The sequence below is a fragment of the Dendropsophus ebraccatus genome, chromosome 10, assembly GCF_027789765.1.
Source record: "Dendropsophus ebraccatus isolate aDenEbr1 chromosome 10, aDenEbr1.pat, whole genome shotgun sequence".
Classification (NCBI taxonomy): domain Eukaryota; kingdom Metazoa; phylum Chordata; class Amphibia; order Anura; family Hylidae; genus Dendropsophus; species Dendropsophus ebraccatus.
The window spans coordinates 64,229,842-64,243,698 of NC_091463.1; positions in this window are offsets into that span (position 1 = coordinate 64,229,842).

Sequence of the window (13,857 nt, forward strand, 5' to 3'; positions counted from 1 at the left end):
GGGAGGTGTATGTGGCAGGATCAGTATATGATGTGTATATGGCGCTGTGCTGTCATGGTATAGGGGAGGTGTATGTGGCAGGATCAGTATATGATGTGTATATGGCGCTGTGCTGTCATGGTATAGGGGAGGTGTATGTGGCGGGATCAGTATATGATGTGTATATGGCGCTGTGCTGTCATGGTATAGGGGAGGTGTATGTGGCAGGATCAGTATATGATGTGTATATGGCGCTGTGCTGTCATGGTATAGGGGAGGTGTATGTGGCAGGATCAGTATATGATGTGTATATGGCGCTGTGCTGTCATGGTATAGGGGAGGTGTATGTGGCAGGATCAGTATATGATGTGTATATGGCGCTGTGACTGTGCTGTCATGGTATAGGGGAGGTGTATGTGGCAGGATCAGTATATGATGTGTATATGGCGCTGTGACTGTGCTGTCATGGTATAGGGGAGGTGTATGTGGCAGGATCAGTATATGATGTGTATATGGCGCTGTGACTGTACTGTCATGGTATAGGGGAGGTGTATGTGGTAGGATCAGTATATGATGTGTATATGGCTCTGTGACTGTGCGGTCATGGTATAGGGGAGGTGTATGTGGTAGGATCAGTATATGATGTGTATATGGCGCTGTGACTGTGCGGTCATGGTATAGGGGAGGTGTATGTGGTAGGATCAGTATATGATGTGTATATGGCGCTGTGACTGTGCGGTCATGGTATAGGGGAGGTGTATGTGGTAGGATCAGTATATGATGTGTATATGGCGCTGTGACTGTGCTGTCATGGTATAGGGGAGGTGTATGTGGCAGGATCAGTATATGATGTGTATATGGCGCTGTGACTGTGCTGTCATGGTATAGGGGAGGTGTATGTGGCAGGATCAGTATATGATGTGTATATGGCGCTGTGCTGTCATGGTATAGGGGAGGTGTATGTGGCAGGATCAGTATATGATGTGTATATGGCGCTGTGACTGTGCTGTCATGGTATAGGGGAGGTGTATGTGGTAGGATCAGTATATGATGTGTATATGGCGCTGTGACTGTGCGGTCATGGTATAGGGGAGGTGTATGTGGTAGGATCAGTATATGATGTGTATATGGCGCTGTGACTGTGCGGTCATGGTATAGGGGAGGTGTATGTGGTAGGATCAGTATATGATGTGTATATGGCGCTGTGACTGTGCTGTCATGGTATAGGGGAGGTGTATGTGGCAGGATCAGTATATGATGTGTATATGGCGCTGTGCTGTCATGGTATAGGGGAGGTGTATGTGGCAGGATCAGTATATGATGTGTATATGGCGCTGTGCTGTCATGGTATAGGGGAGGTGTATGTGGCAGGATCAGTATATGATGTGTATATGGCGCTGTGACTGTGCGGTCATGGTATAGGGGAGGTGTATGTGGCAGGATCAGTATATGATGTGTATATGGCGCTGTGCTGTCATGGTATAGGGGAGGTGTATGTGGCAGGATCAGTATATGATGTGTATATGGCGCTGTGACTGTGCTGTCATGGTATAGGGGAGGTGTATGTGGTAGGATCAGTATATGATGTGTATATGGCGCTGTGCTGTCATGGTATAGGGGAGGTGTATGTGGCAGGATCAGTATATGATGTGTATATGGCGCTGTGACTGTGCTGTCATGGTATAGGGGAGGTGTATGTGGCAGGATCAGTATATGATGTGTATATGGCGCTGTGACTGTGCGGTCATGGTATAGGGGAGGTGTATGTGGCAGGATCAGTATATGATGTGTATATGGCGCTGTGCTGTCATGGTATAGGGGAGGTGTATGTGGCAGGATCAGTATATGATGTGTATATGGCGCTGTGACTGTGCTGTCATGGTATAGGGGAGGTGTATGTGGCAGGATCAGTATATGATGTGTATATGGCGCTGTGACTGTGCTGTCATGGTATAGGGGAGGTGTATGTGGTAGGATCAGTATATGATGTGTATATGGCGCTGTGCTGTCATGGTATAGGGGAGGTGTATGTGGCAGGATCAGTATATGATGTGTATATGGCGCTGTGACTGTGCTGTCATGGTATAGGGGAGGTGTATGTGGCAGGATCAGTATATGATGTGTATATGGCGCTGTGACTGTGCGGTCATGGTATAGGGGAGGTGTATGTGGCAGGATCAGTATATGATGTGTATATGGCGCTGTGACTGTGCTGTCATGGTATAGGGGAGGTGTATGTGGCAGGATCAGTATATGATGTGTATATGGCGCTGTGACTGTGCTGTCATGGTATAGAGGAGGTGTATGTGGCAGGATCAGTATATGATGTGTATATGGCGCTGTGCTGTCATGGTATAGGGGAGGTGTATGTGGCAGGATCAGTATATGATGTGTATATGGCGCTGTGACTGTGCTGTCATGGTATAGGGGAGGTGTATGTGGCAGGATCAGTATATGATGTGTATATGGCGCTGTGACTGTGCTGTCATGGTATAGGGGAGGTGTATGTGGCAGGATCAGTATATGATGTGTATATGGCGCTGTGACTGTGCAGTCATGGTATAGGGGAGGTGTATGTGGTAGGATCAGTATATGATGTGTATATGGCGCTGTGCTGTCATGGTATAGGGGAGGTGTATGTGGTAGGATCAGTATATGATGTGTATATGGTGCTGTGCTGTCATGGTATAGGGAGGCTCCTGTGCTGCATCATTTTCTCTGCTCCTGAAGTCTGTAACGCTGTATATTCCTGTTATACCTATAGCACAATGTGCACCATCATTATACCCGAGGCGCCTGGTGTGTGACACCTAAATTCTCAGGATGCCATATTTGACACTACTACATTCAGGTGGCATGGTGTGTTACAGTCAGGGGGTACAGTATACACGGTCCTGTTACATTCAGGGGGTACAGTATACATGGTCCTGTTACAGTCAGTGGGTATAGTATACATGGTCCTGTTACAGTCAGGGGGTACAGTATACATGGTCCTGTTACAGTCAGGGGGTACAGTATACACGGTCCTGTTACAGTCAGGGGGTACAGTATACATGGTCCTGTTACAGTCAGGGGGTACAGTATACATGGTCCTGTTACAGTAAGGGGTACAGTATACATGGCCCTGTTACAGTCAGGGGGTACAGTATACACGGTCCTGTTACAGTCAGGGGGTACAGTATACATGGTCCTGTTACAGTCAGGGGGTACAGTATACATGGTCCTGTTACAGTAAGGGGTACAGTATACATGGTCCTGTTACAGTCAGGGGGTACAGTATACATGGTCCTGTTACAGTCAGGGGGTACAGTATGTACGGTCCTGTTACAGTTAGGGGGTACAGTATACATGACCCCCACATACAGTATAGCCTCCTGGCTGTCCCCGCATAGCGTACAGTCTATTCTGGGGGGGGGGGGGGGGGTGCCATTTGTCTTCTCTGCCTAGGGCACCAAAACTCCTTGTCCCGGCCCTGGGTAGTCCCCCCTCCCTTCCATATTAAAAACATTTTTTAGCACTTTTTAAGTTTCCCTAGGTGTCTACCAATCATAACATTTCTTGTATAGATCAGTGTATTACATATTACTAACTTAGACTTTAATGGCAGATAAGACATGGCAGGATTCCTTGAGCTTCCATGACAACAATTATTCATACTTGCAATTACTGTGTGATGGCCCTTCGAACAGCTGATCGTGGGAGATGAACAGACTAGGCCATCAAAAGCTGATCATTGTGGGATTCATTAAGGGGCGCTCGGCTGTTACCCATATAAGGACAGTCCTGACAGTCCTGGAGTCCGCCCGGAAGCACACTGGAACAGGACAAGGCCTAGTGGCTTTAGACGCAGAAAAGGCCTTCAATAATGTCGATTGGGGTTGGCTCCAACTTGTTCTGGACAACTTAGATACCCAATGCCCCTTTTGGCATTATCTGACAGCCATATATAAGTCGCCAATGGCACAGGTGTGTTCCGCAGGCTTCTTGTCTGGAGCCATTGGACTGCAGACGGGGACAAGACTGGGCTGCCCCCTGTCTCCCCTCTTGTTCGACATGGCGTTGGAACCGTTAGCCCTCTACCTGAAGCACAGCAACCTTTATGATGGCATTTCCGTGGGTAATGCGGTCGTCAAGTTGACGTGCTTTGTTGACAACATGTACTATATATGCGACATTCGCAGGAACAGCTCCCGGAGGTGCTCAGCTTCCTTGAGGAGTTTGGTACATTCTCAGGCTATAAAATTAATGCCTCAAAACGCCAGCTGCTGGGGTTGGGAGATCCACCTCCTTCTGACTTAAAAGTAGACCCGATCTCTATTACGCAACAAACTATCACTTAAGTGGGTATAAAGATACGACGTTCCCCGTCCTCCCTCTACTCATTGAACATCACACCAATTATAGACAAAATAATAAAGGAACTAAATAGGTGGAGGGCCCTGCCCCTCTCGCTCTTCGGGAGAGTACACCTCTACAAAATGGTCAGTTTTGCACATTTGCTTTACCCCTTGCAAACCCTCCCTTTATTATTTAAACACTCAGACTATCAGAGACTGCAAACGGCAGTCGTAGCTTTCCTATGGCAAGGTAAAAGACCACGGATAGCATACAATAAGCTGGCTCTCCCGAAGAGCGATGGAGGTATGCAGTTGCGACTATTGCGTGGCTACAATTTGGCAGCATTATTCCGCCATGTCCGCGATTGGGTCCATGGCACTGACTTCTTCTCTACTCCTACCCTAGACCAGGAACTAGCGGGCCACTGCAGTTTAGCGGCCTTATTGCATTGTAAATTCAAGAACCTCCCAACGCATGTGAAAACTAGTCTACTATTAAGGGACACGCTAGCGGCATGGAGGGCGGTACGCAAGTTATATGGCCTAACTTTTTGCATATCACATTACATGCCTCTATGTCACCCTCATGAGCCTACATGGGGACCGTCGTAGCCCCATTCCTTACATATCTGATTAGGCCGTTTTATGATTGCATGTTGACATATGCTCGCTACCCTAATTTTCATCCATATTGTATGTGTATTTCCCTGGATTCAGTGCCTATTGTATATTATATTTTGTGTTATGTGAAAACAATAAAAATATGTAAAAAAAAAAAAAGAAAAAAAGCTGATCATTGGGGTACAAGCACCTGATGATCCTAAGGACTAATGGTTCTACATAGCCTTGGTGCTGGAAGTAAACTGTATATGAAGCCAAAAGCTTTGACTTTGCTCAGTACATTGTGCACTAGTAGTTCCAGTTTGAGAAAGCACAGCCCCAATTGAAATGAAAGGAAACTGGACTGCAGTAATGTGGCACCATCACTACAAAAAGTACGGAGCAGAGCTCTATATATGTTTACTTCCAGTACTGTGGCTATACAGAACAGATGACTGGTGGGTGTTGGATACTGGTAGGTTTAAGCATTTAGACCAGATAGGGACAACAGATGCCACAGGCTCTATCTTTTGCATCTACTATACCATTAGTTACCCTATAGGCACAGAACTGGACAGATCCTCCATCCAGATCACAAAATGCTGCAATTTTTAATCCGGCATTTGCACGCCACATGGCAAATATGTCGGATGATGATGGACATATGTGAACCCAGCCTAACTTTCCTAGATCAGGTCTTAATTTTGAAACAAAGAAACAGTAAAGGGAAAAAAAAAATTTTTCGTATTCACAAATGAAAATAACTCACCTTTCTCCAAGTACACATTTTATTTTCTCCCACTAAAAAAATAAATAAAAATCTCTAAGGAAATTTTTTTTTTATTACTTTTTTTTCTTTATTATTATTTTTATTTTATTATTATGTTTTTAATTCACAAACAATACATCTACATAACACTACATGCTTGATATAATCCTTGAGACAACCATAGGTCACTGGTAGAAACCCCACAGGTCTAAACAAGACATACAAAATAATACATGAATGACTCATCCTTCTGTAGCATCTAATCCTGTACAATGTGTGATATTAAATGTATCATTTCGATGTGCAGTTCCACAGCATGTTCTGGAGATCGTAAATGATAATAAACCTTTCTTTGTTTAACAACAGCATTTGGTTCATGTTATAGGCTTTTTGTCACCTTTATTTTTCAGGAGGATGAATGGATCATTCAATAGGTCATTTTGGTCTTAAGGGGAGAACAGGGGAGAACAAGCTGACGAAGCAGTGAAAACTGTAAAATTTCATGGTTGAGATATATTTTATATGGAAAAATGGAAGAGAGAAAAATAATGATTTTACTTTAAGATAGCATCATTTTTACCACTACATATATTGTCTTTCACTGCTGCATTCACTGCTACTATTGTCTGCTGCTGTCATATGCTCACATTTACTGCTCAGGGCATGTCTTTTTTGGGTGGAGGTACAGGTTAAAAGTGACGCTGTAAATGTACAGTTAGGCCATGTTCACACAACGTAAGTTGTGTATTAATCACAGCCGTTGTTTCCGATGTGCAACAATAGCCATGATTGATACACAACTTTACGTGCCCTGCAGTTGGAGGGAATCCAGGACGGAGTGTATACACATAGTTTACACTCCGGCTGGGATCGCTGGCAGCCATGCAAAAAAAAGACATGTCAGTTTTGTGCGGCCGCTATTCATTGAATAGTGGCCACACAAGCCTGACAGGTCAAACAATGGAGAGTCAGGCTATGTTCACATAACATTTTTTTTTGTATTTCTACGCCGTTGTTGCCGATTGCAACATTAGCCGTAGTTAATACGAGAAAATACGTTGGCCGGGTGTCTATGGGATCCCGGCCGGAGCGTATGCACATAGTATACGCTCCGTCCGGGACCCCAAGCGGCGCTGCAAACAACTGACATGTCAGTTTTCTGCGGTCACTATTCAGTGAATAGGGGCCGTAGAAAACCATGTCAGTGCACACTATGAAGCGAGCGACTCCGGCCGCAAGCTTCATAGCATGCAGTGGGGAGTTCTGATGCGGACGCGCACAGATGCGCCCGCATCAGAACTCTGCGGGCCGAAAGATCATCCGCCCGGTACTGCAGTATTGGCCGGATGATCTTTCAGCCCGCAGAGTTCTGATGATGGGATGATCTTTTCAGAGACTGGCCGTTCCGTGACCCAGCCAGTCTCTTAAGCCATGTGAACATGGCCTCATACTGTATATTAGTGGAGCAAATTTACAACTGATAATGCTTGCATAAAAAACAAATTCAAACAGTTGTAAATGTGCTAAACCAATTAAGAAACATGAACCTTTACACAAATAAAAGGAGTGGTATGGAAAGAGAGATAAAAAATCAGATTAACAGAGGTGACAGTGGAGAGCAAACACCACTTCCTGCATGGCATACAGCAGCTGATAAGTTTGGAAGGCTTGAAGTTTTTTTAAACAGAAGTAATTTAAAAATCTATATAAATGTCTATTGCTAAAAGATTGAGAAACCTTAATAGTCTGTCTCCATTTAATAGGTACAAAGAACACAATTATAAGTATATGTGCCCTAACTAGTTTTTACAATTGGATAAGAAATCATATCTAAATTAGGAACATTGTCCAATCAGCTCCCAAACATTTTCTATAGTAATGAAATGCAAGTGGTTTCTTTCAGTCAACAATCTTCTATGTTTCTAACAATCCCATTTTCTGCTACCTAAGAACAATAGTCCCATTAGTCTAGCTGCCATAGTTTAGCTATTTTAGTGCACTTCATTTAAAGCGACTCTATACCCACTTTGTGCCCCCCACAACTACTCATACCTTCCTGTAGCTGATGATAAGTTCTTGCTGGTGGTATGTTTATCATCGCTGGTGTCGCTTTCCAGTGCCCGAAAATCATACTTTACTGTAGAGGTGTGGCCTAGAGCGATCGTGCCCTAGGCCAGCACCGCCTGTGTGGTGGTCTTCTCTGTCTACCCGCCTCCCGCCTCCCGGTTCCAGCTACAGTAAAGTATGATTTTCGGGCACTGGAAAGCGACACCAGCGATGTTAAACATACCACCAGCAAGAACTGATCATCACCTACAGGAAGGTATGAGTAGTTGTGGGGGGCACAAAGTGGGTATAGAGTCGCTTTAAGGATCGGTTCGGATGAGGCCAAAATTTTACGTTAAAATTAGTCGAACCTGTCACATTTAAAAAGCTTGCTCATGTCTATTTGTGTACCTTGAGGAAATGGGCTGTGAGTTCAGTATTATACACTTTAGTTTACAGCACAAAGACAGACAGTAGTACTCCATTATTCAGTGCATAAACGATATTAAAAAAAATCTTTTATTTATATGGCACACAGACAGAAATATATCTCCCAATAGTTTGATTTGTAAAAGTCTAGAGGTCTTCAGTGTGAGGGTACATAGCATACAACTCAGCTCTCTATACACAGCTGCACACATGCCACCACCTTGATAAAGAGGTCCCCGTGGACTGAAACAACAGGAAATTGATTTCTGTATATATACCCTATCAATAAATGATATCACAACAAAGTTTTGGGCAGTAAATAATGGATTATGACTGTTTCTCTATGTGCTCTGGATTTCTCTACAAATATAATGATTAGTAAACAGCCATCACAGCTCACTTCTATAATCAATTCTTGAGCTTCCCATACAGACATAAAACCATGATTTTTATACATGAATACATAGACTATATATATTTCAAGACTTATTTTATGTTTACGTTCTTTTTCTTTCCCTGTCATCTTGTGTAACCCCTTCCCAAGCCATGGCACACAATTACAAAATGGGTAAGGTGCACATGTATGTGCAGGCTCAGGAGTCAATCATGCTCTATACATAGTGGGTTCCAGTTGCTATCTAAGGCTATGTTCACACAACCTTGTTTTTCCATATAAAAAACGTCCGTTATTGTGATTTAACTGACTGTAATACAATTTATTGAAGTCAATAGACTGATGTACGTATGTACTGATGTACACAATGTATACGGACGTTATCTGTGTGGACGTCAAAATAATGATCATGCCAATTATTTTCAGATGTCTTTTGCAAACAGTGGAACAGTGGATGTTATGTTTTGTTGTTCCCACACAGTTTTTCTTTTGTCACCTACCTTTCACCGTTTCTACTATTAAATTCAATTGACTTTTCAATTGAAGACACACACAAAGGTCAATTAGCCCAGCCGTCATTACACTGAGGGGCGGCCAACTCTCAAAATAACGGATGTCATTTTGGACTCAAAAAGGCGAACATCATTTTAAAAATTCTAAAATAAGAAAAAAGTGTGAACATAGCTGACACCTGCTGTTACTGACTGACATCAGGGCTTAGTCAGTCAGATATCAGAGATCAATAACACAAGCCTAGAGGACAGAAATGGCTGCACATCGCACCCATGGTTGATACAAAAGCCTGTTCAGCTAAATTACAAAACAACATCAGAAGTTAGTATATAATTTGATAAAACCATATTGCCTCATGTACCACGTGCAGGTCTTCTGATACACATGAATCCCTACACTAAGCGACATTGTGCTGGTCAGCGACCGCCAACCCCGCAAAGCAAGCTCAAGCACGGAAGGGAGGCCACAGAATGGCTCTGCAACCCCACTGTCACAGGACCAAACCCCAAGGGCCCCCCCATACCTCGCAGGCGCCGTCGTCAGAGAAGGAGGCCGCCAAGCAACACAAGTGTGAACAAGGTGTTACTACTAACCAAAACACCAGCAGGTCAAATGGGAGAAAGAGGAGATACTTACCATATGCTTCAGGTGATTCCAGTTAATTTGGATCACATGGGTCTTACAAGGGAGGAGTGCTAGCCACAATGAAAATAGGGACAGAATACATAAAATATGCACAAGCCTTGAGAGCAGAAATGGCTGCACATCGCACCCATGGATGATAGGAAAGCTTGTTCAGCTACAACCCCGCAAAGCAAGCGCAAGCAGGAAAGGGAGGCCACATAATGGCCCTGTAGTCTCAATGTAACAGGACCAAACCCCAATAACGATTGAAACATTTAGACAGTGTATGGCTATGTTCCCATAACATTTTTTTCTTGTCCGTTTATAATTTTAAAATGACATCTGTTATTTTGAGGATTGGCCGCCCTTCAGTGGAATAACAGCTGCTGGTACATTATTTTAGTACAGGTGGACTAAGTGCCCTCTGGTTGTGTCTTTAATTGAAAAGTCCATTAAATTTAATAATAAAAACTGAGAAAGGACATTGAATAAAGAAAAAAATGTGTGTAAACAACTTAAAAATAACGTCCACTGTTTGCAAAAGATGTTCAAAAATTGACATGATCATTATTGTGACGTACGCGCATATAACGTCCGTCATTTTTTAGACTGTGCGCATTGGACGTCTGTCATTCCATTGACTTCAATGCTTTGCATTGCAGTCAGTTAAATCGCAGCAATAATGGACGTCTTTTTAAATAGAAATAAGGAATGTCTTTTCTATTCTTTGACATTGTGTGAACATAGCCATAGACTGTTCAGGATGATAGAGTGTTTGTCAGTGATGGTTTAGAAGTCAAAATGGCACACCCATGGCAAGATTTTGTGCAAGTGGCGTGGATGTAACTTTTTGCTGGCTAATAATGTACACTGATAAATGTACCTGCGTCATGATGTACCAACTCACACCAATATCGTGGTGCGGAAAGTGCAGGAGAAATGTTGCTTACATAAAGAAAAAAAAAAAAAAATAAAGAAAAAAATAATAAATAAATAAATAAATAAATCAAGGTCTGTGAGGCCGGGAATCAGTGTGTGGTTGCTAAGGGCCTCAAGTTTTTTTTTTGTCTATTTACCAATCTAAAAATTGTCAGGCTTAGAAAAACATGGCTGCTTTCTTCCAGAAACAGTGCCACCCCTATCCTTAGGTTGTATGTGGTTTTGCAGCTCAGTTCCAGTAAAGTAGCTGGAACTGCGTTATTCTGCTAATAAGAGGGCAATCCAGTTTAGGGTACATGTACAGTATCTGCAGCAGATCTGCAGCAGATTTGATGCTGCAGATTTGATGCTGCAGATTTGCTTTGAATCTGCAACTTCAAATCTGCACCATCAAATCTGCTACAGATCTGCTGTGGATCCTGTACGTGTGAACGCACCCTCAGGCTAGGTTAACACTACGTATGAGACCGTCCGGGTCACAGGACGGCCGGTCTCTGCCTGGGTCATCCGGCCGGATGGATTATCTTTCCGGCCGCAGTGTTCTGATGCGGGCGCATCAGCGCGCGCCTGCATCAGAGCTCCCCATAGGGCACAGTGAAGCAAGCGTCCGGAGCCGCTCACTTAATTGTGTGAACTGACAGGGTTTCCTACGGCAGAAAACTGACATGTCAGTTATTTGCGGCGCCGCATGGGATTCCGGACGGAGCGTATAGGATGTGTATACACTCTGGCTGGGATCCCATAGAAATGTAGGCAATGTTCCACACTGCAAAATGTTCGGTCGTTGTTGCCGATGGCAACAACGGCTGTACTTTTACGTAGTGTGAACATAGCCTTAACTAGATTGTTCTCTTATCATCAGAATAAAGGCTGATGATGCTTGCTGGACAGCCAAAGTGCCTTTATTGTATGTAGTTCTAAACAGAGCACCTAGTGGTGTAGCTATAGTGGTTACAGCGGTCATAGTACAATTAGGCCTTTCAGCTGGGGGGCCCGTTTGGATCCCCTTTGCCACCTCATTGTGTCTTCCAACTTGGTTAGCACAGCTGTTTGCATCCACACATTACATAGACCAATGGATATGGGCTGCTGTTAAATGGCAAGCTCCAAGAGGGCCTTCCCCTCGCTCATTCTCTATCCGCATGTTTGTGTGTCTGTGTGTGTGGTGGACCCCTGCTTGTGTGCTGTGTGTGCATCTGTGTGTGGTGGGCTAGTGCTCGTGTGCTCCTTACTTATCCTCTGCCAGGCCTGTCCCCTTTGTTTGTGGTCCTCTGGTGGATGGTGGCTTGTGCTAGAGCCAGTGCTAGAGCTAGGCCGGTGCTAGGGCCTCACCTGTCTTGTGTCCTTTAAAGCCATACGTGACACTTATATTTGTTGTTGCAAATACTTAATGCTATCTTGCTGATTCAATCCTAAAAGTTTGCCAATGATTATGTAATACATACATTTATTACCCCTGCTCTGGGAGACATTAAAAGTGCTAAAATATGTAATATTGCCAAAATGACTGTACTAAAATGTGTTGAGAAATATGAGAAGAATTTCTTGCCTGGGATTAGAATTGTATATTGGTTTCATTTATGTTTTCGTTCATCTGGATTTGTTACTTAAAGTCATATAAATATAAAGCCCTATGAAACTGTATAATAGAACACAACTGTAAAATGATTATGTCTCTTTATTACCAGCTTATTACTTTTTTTTTCTTAAAATTGTTTTTATTAGTTCTCTTTTAATTTTTGAAATGCAGGCTCCATCTGCTGGTCTTTTCTTTAGTTTACTCTGGTGTTCTCACAAGAAAATCATGCTATGTTCAGCTATCCTTTTAAGTAATATAGCAGGATTTTTACATGAATGTAGACCAATTGAACACTGTTAAAAAAAATGAATGAAAACCCCATGCTCTCTGCCACCGGAGGTAGGGGAGAGCATGGGGCAGTGATCGGGGACCCCCCTGTGGGGTCCCGCTTCAAGCGTTCAGCGGTATATACTATATACCGCTGATCGCTTGTGCCACGTGCATCCCGGCACTTTTTATCCCCTGTCACCATAAATGATTGGTGACAGGGGATAAAAAGTGATGTCCCCCCCCAAGTCGCCCCCCACCCCCCCTGTCACCCCCGTCCCCGAGTCACCCCCTACCCCTTATACGTTACCTGATCCTGGAGCTCCATCCTCTTCGGCATCCTGGCTGGTTGTGAAGTGCGCATGCGCTCCACAACCAGCCAACTCTGAAAATTTAAAGTGACAGAGACCAATTTGGTCTCTGTCACTGAACTATGATTACTGTGATAGAAAATATCACAGTAATCATAGTAATACAGTGAAAATGAATGTGTAAAAGTACAAAAAGTCACAAACATACAAAAAAAATAAAACACACTTTTTATTATAGTAATAATTGCAGTTTACTCCCAAATTACCCCTACCCCCCCAGATTACCCGTAACTACTGCACGTTGCCCGTAACCACCGCATGTTGCCCGTAACCACCGCACGTTGCCCGTAACCACCGCATGTTGCCTGTAACCACCGCACATTGCCCATAACCACTGCACATTGCCCGTAACCACCCCAAATTGCCAGTGACCCCCTCCAGATTGCCCGTAACCACCCCAAATTACATGTACCCACCCCAGATTACCTATAAGCACTTCAGTTTATCAGTAACAATCCCAGATTGTCTGTAACCCCTTTAGGTTGCACATAACCCCCCCAGGTTCCCCCATGTAACCACCGCACGTTGCCTCTGACCACGCCACAATGCCTCTGACCACCGCACGTTGCCTCTGACCATTGTACATTGCCTCTGACCACCACACGTCGCCTCTGACCACCACACGTCGCCTCTGACCACCACACTTCGCCTCTGACCACGCCAAATTGCCAATGACCCCCTCCAGATTGCGGTGCCCATGCCAGATTACAGGTACCCACCCCAAATTGCCTTCAGTTTATCCGTAACCACCCCACATTCCCCGTAACCACCCCAGATTGTCTGTAAGCACTGCAGGTTGCCCGTAACCACCCCACTTTGCCCGTATCCACCCCAGATTGTCTGTAAGCACAGCAGGTTGCCCTTTACCAGCCCACGTTGCCCGTAACCATCCCACGTTGCCCGTAACCACCCCACGTTGCCTGTAACCACCCCATGTTGCCTGTATCCACAGCAGGTTGCCCGTGACCACCGCACGTCACCTCTGACCACGCCACGTCGCCTCTGACCAT